This window comes from Halictus rubicundus, unplaced genomic scaffold, assembly GCF_050948215.1.
Source record: "Halictus rubicundus isolate RS-2024b unplaced genomic scaffold, iyHalRubi1_principal scaffold0090, whole genome shotgun sequence".
Taxonomy (NCBI): domain Eukaryota; kingdom Metazoa; phylum Arthropoda; class Insecta; order Hymenoptera; family Halictidae; genus Halictus; species Halictus rubicundus.
This window is the reverse complement of record NW_027488631.1, coordinates 557,555-567,167: the sequence shown is the minus strand read 5'-3', so window position 1 is coordinate 567,167 and position 9,613 is coordinate 557,555.

Here is a 9,613-nt window from a genome sequence, read left to right as displayed (position 1 = left end):
CTATCTGTTAAGCAATACGCCGCTGGTGTGCGGCTCCTAGTTAATCCGCAACCCTTCCTACTTATTATCGACTTGTTTCAGGTCTCTGTTTATCATTCTCTCTACTTTATCTGATTTTTACAGATATCTACTTATCAATTTTGCAGTTCCCTAGTTACCATTTCGCAGATTTCTACTTATCTTAGTTCCACATTTTTCCACATTTACTCAGTTTCCACAGAGATCTGCTCCAAGTCGGTAATTGCGCCTGTAATGCTGTAGCCGGTGCTACAAGCACTATGCCGCTGGCTTTTGTCTATGGTACTTCGCTATTTTTACTCTAATTCGGGGTTCTCTTCGTGATGCAGCCCTCCTCGGGTGGTATCCTTTATCCTATCCTATCCTCTATCCTATCCTATCCTCTATCTTATCCTATCCTCTATCCTATCCTATCCTCTATCCTATCCTATCCTCTATCCCATAATATCCTCAATCCTATCCAATCCTCTTTCCTATCCTCTATTCTATCCACTCCTCTATCCTATCCTCTATCCTATCCTATCATCTATCCTATCGTATCTCCAATCCTATCCTATCCTCTATCCAATCCTATCCTCTATCCTATCCTATCCTCTATCCTATCCAATCCTCTATCCTATCCAATCCCCTATACTATCGTCTATCCTATCCTATCCTCTATAATATCGTATCCTCCAACCTATAATATCATATATCCTATCCGATCCTGTATCCAATCCTATCCTCAATCCTATCCTATCCTGTATCCAATCCTATCCTCAATCCTATCCTATCCTCTATCCTATAATATCCTCTCTCCTATAATATCCTCTATCCTATCCTGTATCCTATCCTATCCTCTATCCTATCCTATCCTCAATCCTGTCCTATCCTCTATCATATCCTATCCTCTATCCTATCTTATCCTCTATCCTATCCTATCGTCTATCCTATCCTCTATCCTATCCTATCATCAATCCTATCGTATCCTTAATCCTATCCTATCCTCCATCCTATCCTATCCTCTATCCTATCATATTCTCTATCCTATCTTATCCTCTATAATATCGTATCCTCTATAATATCGTATCCCATGTCCTATCCGGTGCTCTATCCTATAATATCGTCTATAAAATCGTATCCTGTATAATATCGTATCCTCTATCCTATGTTATCCTCTATCCTATCCTATCCTCTATCCTATCCTATCCTCTATCGTATCGTATCCGCTATCCTATCCAATTCTCTATCCTACACTCTAACCTATCCTATCCTCTATCGTATCGTATCCTCTATTCTATCAAATCCTCTATCCTATCATCTATCCTATCCTATCCGCAATCCTATCATATCCTCTATCCTATTCTATTCTCTATCCTATCCTATCCTCTATCCTATCCTATCCTCTATCCTATCCTATCCTCTATCCTGTCCTATCCTCTATGCTATCCTATCCTCTATCCTATCCTATCCTTTATCCTATCCTATCCTCTATCCTATCCTATCCTCTATCTTATCCTATCCTCTATCCTATCCTATCCTCTATCCTATCCTATCCTATCCTCTATCCCATAATATCCTCAAGACTATCCAATCCTCTACATTATCTTCTATCCTATCCAATCCTCTATGCTATCCTCTATCCTATCCTATCATCTATCCTATCCTATCTCCAATCCTATCCTATCCTCTATCCTATCCCATCCTCTATCCTATCCTATCCTCTATCCTATCATATTCTTTATCCTATCCTATCGTCTATAATACCGTATCCTCTATAATATCGTATCCCATGACCTATCCGGTGCTCTATCCTATAATATCGTCTATAAAATCGTATCCTGTATAATATCGTATCCTCTATCCTATCCTATCCTATCCTCTATCCTATCCTATTCTCTATATTATTTTATCCTCAATACTATCCTGTACTCTATTCTATCCTATCCTCTATCCTATCCTATACTCTATCCTATGTTGTCCTCTATCCTATCCTATCCTCTATAATATCCTATCCTCTATCTTATCCTATCCCATCCCCTATTCTATCGTCTATCCTATCCTATCCTCTATAATATCGTATCCTCCAACCTATAATATCATATATCCTATCCCATCCTGTATCCAATCCTATCCTCAATCAAATCCTATCCTCTATCCTATAATATCCTCTCTCCTATAATATCCTCTATCCTATCCTGTATCATATCCTATCCTCTATCCTATCCTATCCTCAATCCTATCCCATCCTCTATCCTATCCTAACCTCTATCCTATCCTATCCTATCCTCTATCTTATCCTATCCAATCCCCTATTCTATCGTCTATCCTATCCTATCCTCTATAATATCGTATCCTCCAACCTATAATATCATATATCCTATACGATCCTGTATCCAATCCTATCCTCAATCCTATCCTATCCTCTATCCTATAATATCCTCTCTCCTATAATATCCTCTATCCTATCCTGTATCCTATCCTATCCTCTATCCTATCCTATCCTCAATCCTGTCCTATCCTCTATCATATCCTATCCTGTATCCTATCTTATCCTCTATCCTATCCTATCCTCAATCCTATCCTATCCTTTATCCTATCCTATCCTCTATCCTATCATATTCTCTATCCTATCCTATCCTCTATAATATCGTATCCTCTATAATATCGTATCCCATGTCCAATCCGGTGCTCTATCCTATAATATCGTCTATAAAATCGTATCCTGTATAATATCGTATCCTATCCTCTATCCTATCCTATCCTCTATACTATCCTATCCTCTATCCTATCCTATCCTATCCTATCCTCTAACCCATAATATCCTCAATCCTATCCAATGCTCTATCCTATCCTCTATCCTATCCAATCCTCTATCCTATCCTCTATCTTATCCTATCCTCTACCCTATCCTATCCTCTATCTTATCCTATCCTCTACCCTATCCTATCCTCTATCCTATACTGTCCCCTATAATATCGTATCCTCCATCCTATAATATCATATATCCTATCCTAACCTCTATCCTATCCTATCCTCTATCCTATCCTATCTTCTATCCTATCCTATCCTTTATCCTATCCTATCCTCTATCCTATCCTATCCTCTATCTTATCCTATCATCTACCCTATCCTATCCTCTATCCTATCCTATCCTCTATCGTATCGTATCCTCTATCCTATCCAATTCTCTATCCTACCCTCTATCCTATCCTATCCTCTATCGTATCGTATCCTCGCTTCTATCCAATGCTCTATCCTATCATCTATCCTATCCTATTCTCTATATTATTTTATCCTCTATACTATCCTGTACTCTATTCTGTCCTATCCTCTATCTTATTCAATCCTCTATCCTATCCTATCCTTTATCCTATCCTATCCTCTACCCTATCCTATCCTCTATCCTATACTATAATCTACCCTATCCTATCCTCTATCCTATACTATCCTCTATCCTATCCTATCCTCTATCCTATCCTATCCTCTATCCTATCCTATTCTCTATCCTATCCTATCCTTTATCCTATCCTATCCTCTATCCTATCCCATCCTCTACCCTATCCTATCCTCTATCCTATACTATAATCTACCCTATCCTATCCTCTATCCTATACTATCCTCTATCCTATCCTATCCTCTATCCTATCCTATCCTCTATCCTATCCTATTCTCTATCCTATCCTATCCTTTATCCTATCCTATCCTCTATCCTATCCCATCCTCTATCCTATCCTATCCTATCCTATCCTCTATCCCATAATATCCTCAATCCTATCCAATCCTCTATCCTATCCTCTATCCTATCCAATCCTCTATCCTATCCTCTATCTTATCCTATCATCTATCCTATCCTATCTCCAATCCTATCCTATCCTCTATCCTATCCTATCCTCTATCCTATCCTATCCTGTATCCTATCATATCCTCAATCCTATCCTATCCTTTATCCTATCCTATCCTCTATCGTATACTATCCTCTATAATATCCTATCCTCCATCCTATAACATCATATATCCTATCCTATCCTCTATCCTATCCTATCCTCTATCCTATCCTATCCTCTATACTATCCTATCCTCTATCCTATCCTATCCTATCCTATCGTATCCTCTATCCCATAATACCCTCAATCCTATCCAATGCTCTATCCTATCCTCTATCCTATCCAATCCTCTATCCTATCCTCTATCTTATCCTATCCTCTATCTTATCCTATCCTCTATCTTATCCTATCCTCTACCCTATCCTATCCTCTATCCTATACTATCCTCTATCCTATCCTATCCACTATCGTATCCTATCCTCTATCCTATCCTATTCTCTATCCTATCCTATCCTTTATCCTATCCTATCCTCTATCCTATCCCATCCTCTATCCTATCCTATCCTCTATCCTATCCTATCCTATCCTATCCTCTATCCCATAATATCCTCAATCCTATCCAATCCTCCAACCTATCCTCTATCTTATCCAACCCTCTATCCTATCCTCTATCCTATCCTATCATCTATCCTATCCTATCTCCAATCCTATCCTATCCTCTATCCTATCCTATCATCTATCCTATCCTATCCTCTATCCTATCATATTCTCTATCCTATCCTATCCTCTATAATATCGTATCCTCTATAATATCGTATCCCATGTCCTATCCGGTGCTCAATCCTATAATATCGTCTATAAAATCGTATCCTGTATAATATCGTATCCTCTATCCTATCCTATCATCTATCCTATTCTATCCTCAATCCTATCCTATCCTTTATCCTATCCTATCCTCTATCCCATAATATCCTCAATCCTATCCAATCCTCTCTCCTATCCTCTATCCTATCCAATCCTCTATCCTATCCAATCCTCTATCCTATCCTCTATCCTATCCTATCATCTATCCTATCCTATCTCCAATCCTATCCTATCCTCTATCCTATCCTATCCTCTATCCTATCCTATTCTGTATCCTATCATATCCTTAATCCTTTCCTATCCTTTATCCTATCCTATCCTCTATCCTATCCTATCCTCTATCTTATCCTATAATCTATCCTATCCTATCCTCTATCCTATCCTATCCTCTATCCCATAATATCCTCAATCCTATCCAATCCTCTTGCCTATCCTCTATTCTATCCACTCCTCTATCCTATCCTCTATCCTATCCTATCATCTATCCTATCCTATCTCCAATCCTATCCTATCCTCTATCCAATCCTATCCTCTATCCTATCCTATCCTCTATCGTATCGTATCCTCGCTTCTATCCAATGCTCTATCCTATCACCTATCCTATCCTATTCTCTATATTATTTTATCCACTATACTATCCTGTACTCTATTCTGTCCTATCCTCTATCTTATCCTATCCTCTACCCTATCCTATCCTCTATCTTATCCTATCCTCTATCTTATCCTATCCTCTACCCTATCCTATCCTCTATCCTATACTATCCTCTATCCTATCCTATCCCCTATCCTATCCTATCCTCTACCCTATCCTATCCTCTATCCTATACTATTCTCTATCCTATCCTATCCTCTATCCTATCCTATTCTCTATCCTATCCTATCCTTTATCCTATCCTATCCTCTATCCTATCCCATCCTCTATCCTATCCTAACCTCTATCCTATCCTATCCTATCCTCTATCTTATCCTATCCAATCCCCTATTCTATCGTCTATCCTATCCTATCCTCTATAATATCGTATCCTCCAACCTATAATATCATATATCCTATACGATCCTGTATCCAATCCTATCCTCAATCCTATCCTATCCTCTATCCTATAATATCCTCTCTCCTATAATATCCTCTATCCTATCCTGTATCCTATCCTATCCTCTATCCTATCCTATCCTCAATCCTGTCCTATCCTCTATCATATCCTATCCTGTATCCTATCTTATCCTCTATCCTATCCTATCCTCAATCCTATCCTATCCTTTATCCTATCCTATCCTCTATCCTATCATATTCTCTATCCTATCCTATCCTCTATAATATCGTATCCTCTATAATATCGTATCCCATGTCCAATCCGGTGCTCTATCCTATAATATCGTCTATAAAATCGTATCCTGTATAATATCGTATCCTATCCTCTATCCTATCCTATCCTCTATACTATCCTATCCTCTATCCTATCCTATCCTATCCTATCCTCTAACCCATAATATCCTCAATCCTATCCAATGCTCTATCCTATCCTCTATCCTATCCAATCCTCTATCCTATCCTCTATCTTATCCTATCCTCTACCCTATCCTATCCTCTATCTTATCCTATCCTCTACCCTATCCTATCCTCTATCCTATACTGTCCCCTATAATATCGTATCCTCCATCCTATAATATCATATATCCTATCCTAACCTCTATCCTATCCTATCCTCTATCCTATCCTATCTTCTATCCTATCCTATCCTTTATCCTATCCTATCCTCTATCCTATCCTATCCTCTATCTTATCCTATCATCTACCCTATCCTATCCTCTATCCTATCCTATCCTCTATCGTATCGTATCCTCTATCCTATCCAATTCTCTATCCTACCCTCTATCCTATCCTATCCTCTATCGTATCGTATCCTCGCTTCTATCCAATGCTCTATCCTATCATCTATCCTATCCTATTCTCTATATTATTTTATCCTCTATACTATCCTGTACTCTATTCTGTCCTATCCTCTATCTTATTCAATCCTCTATCCTATCCTATCCTTTATCCTATCCTATCCTCTACCCTATCCTATCCTCTATCCTATACTATAATCTACCCTATCCTATCCTCTATCCTATACTATCCTCTATCCTATCCTATCCTCTATCCTATCCTATCCTCTATCCTATCCTATTCTCTATCCTATCCTATCCTTTATCCTATCCTATCCTCTATCCTATCCCATCCTCTATCCTATCCTATCCTATCCTATCCTCTATCCCATAATATCCTCAATCCTATCCAATCCTCTATCCTATCCTCTATCCTATCCAATCCTCTATCCTATCCTCTATCTTATCCTATCATCTATCCTATGCTATCTCCAATCCTATCCTATCCTCTATCCTATCCTATCCTCTATCCTATCCTATCCTGTATCCTATCATATCCTCAATCCTATCCTATCCTTTATCCTATCCTATCCTCTATCGTATACTATCCTCTATAATATCCTATCCTCCATCCTATAACATCATATATCCTATCCTATCCTCTATCCTATCCTATCCTCTATCCTATCCTATCCTCTATACTATCCTATCCTCTATCCTATCCTATCCTATCCTATCGTATCCTCTATCCCATAATACCCTCAATCCTATCCAATGCTCTATCCTATCCTCTATCCTATCCAATCCTCTATCCTATCCTCTATCTTATCCTATCCTCTATCTTATCCTATCCTCTATCTTATCCTATCCTCTACCCTATCCTATCCTCTATCCTATACTATCCTCTATCCTATCCTATCCACTATCGTATCCTATCCTCTATCCTATCCTATTCTCTATCCTATCCTATCCTTTATCCTATCCTATCCTCTATCCTATCCCATCCTCTATCCTATCCTATCCTCTATCCTATCCTATCCTATCCTATCCTCTATCCCATAATATCCTCAATCCTATCCAATCCTCTAACCTATCCTCTATCTTATCCAATCCTCTATCCTATCCTCTATCCTATCCTATCATCTATCCTATCCTATCTCCAATCCTATCCTATCCTCTATCCTATCCTATCATCTATCCTATCCTATCCTCTATCCTATCATATTCTCTATCCTATCCTATCCTCTATAATATCGTATCCTCTATAATATCGTATCCCATGTCCTATCCGGTGCTCAATCCTATAATATCGTCTATAAAATCGTATCCTGTATAATATCGTATCCTCTATCCTATCCTATCCTCTATCCTATCCTATCATCTATCCTATTCTATCCTCAATCCTATCCTATCCTTTATCCTATCCTATCCTCTATCCCATAATATCCTCAATCCTATCCAATCCTCTCTCCTATCCTCTATCCTATCCAATCCTCTATCCTATCCTCTATCCTATCCTATCATCTATCCTATCCTATCTCCAATCCTATCCTATCCTCTATCCTATCCTATCCTCTATCCTATCCTATTCTGTATCCTATCATATCCTTAATCCTTTCCTATCCTTTATCCTATCCTATCCTCTATCCTATCCTATCCTCTATCTTATCCTATAATCTATCCTATCCTATCCTCTATCCTATCCTATCCTCTATCCCATAATATCCTCAATCCTATCCAATCCTCTTGCCTATCCTCTATTCTATCCACTCCTCTATCCTATCCTCTATCCTATCCTATCATCTATCCTATCCTATCTCCAATCCTATCCTATCCTCTATCCAATCCTATCCTCTATCCTATCCTATCCTCTATCCTATCCAATCCTCTATCCTATCCAATCCCTTATTCTATCGTCTATCCTATCCTATCCTCTATAATATCGTATCCTCCAACCTATAATATCAAATATCCTATACGATCCTGTATCCAATCCTATCCTCAATCCTATCCTATCCTCTATCCTATAATATCCTCTCTCCTATAATATCCTCTATCCTATCCTGTATCATATCCTATTCTCTTTCCTATCCTATCCTCAATCCTGTCCTATCCTCTATCATATCCTATCCTGTATCCTATCTTATCCTCTATCCTATCCTCTCCTCTATCCTATCCTCTATCCTATCCTATCATCTATCCTATCCTATCCTCAATCCTATCCTATCCTTTATCCTATCCTATCCTCTATCCTATCATATTCTCTATCCTATCCTATCCTCTATAATATCGTATCCTCTATAATATCGTATCTCATGTCCAATCCGGTGCTGTATCCTATAATATGGTCTATAAAATCGTATCCTGTATAATATCGTATCCTATCCTCTATCCTATCCTATCCTCTATACTATCCTATCCTCTATCCTATCCTATCCTATCCTATCCTCTATCCTGTCCTATCCTCAATCCTGTCCTATCCTCTATCATATCCTATCCTGTATCCTATCTGATCCTCTATCCTATCCTATCCTCTATCCTATCCTCTGTCCTATCCTATCATCTATCCTATCCTACATTCAATCCTATCCTATCCTTTACCCTATCCTATCCTCTATCCTATCATATTCTCTATCCTATCCTATCCTCTATAATATCGTATCCTCTATAATATCGTATCCCATGTCCAATCCGGTGCTCTATCCTATAATATCGTCTATAAAATCGTATCCTGTATAATATCGTATCCTATCCTCTATCCTATCCTATCCTCTATACTATCCTATCCTCTATCCTATTCTATCCTATCCTATCCTCTATCCCATAATATCCTCAATCCTATCCAATCCTCTATCCTATCCTCTATCCTATCCAATCCTCTATCCTATCCTCTATCTTATCCTATCCTCTACCCTATCCTATCCTCTATCTTATCCTATCCTCTACCCTATCCTATCCTCTATAATATCGTATCCTCCATCCTATAATATCATATATCCTATCCTATCCTCTATCCTATCCTATCCTATCCTATCCTCTATCCCATAATATCCTCAATC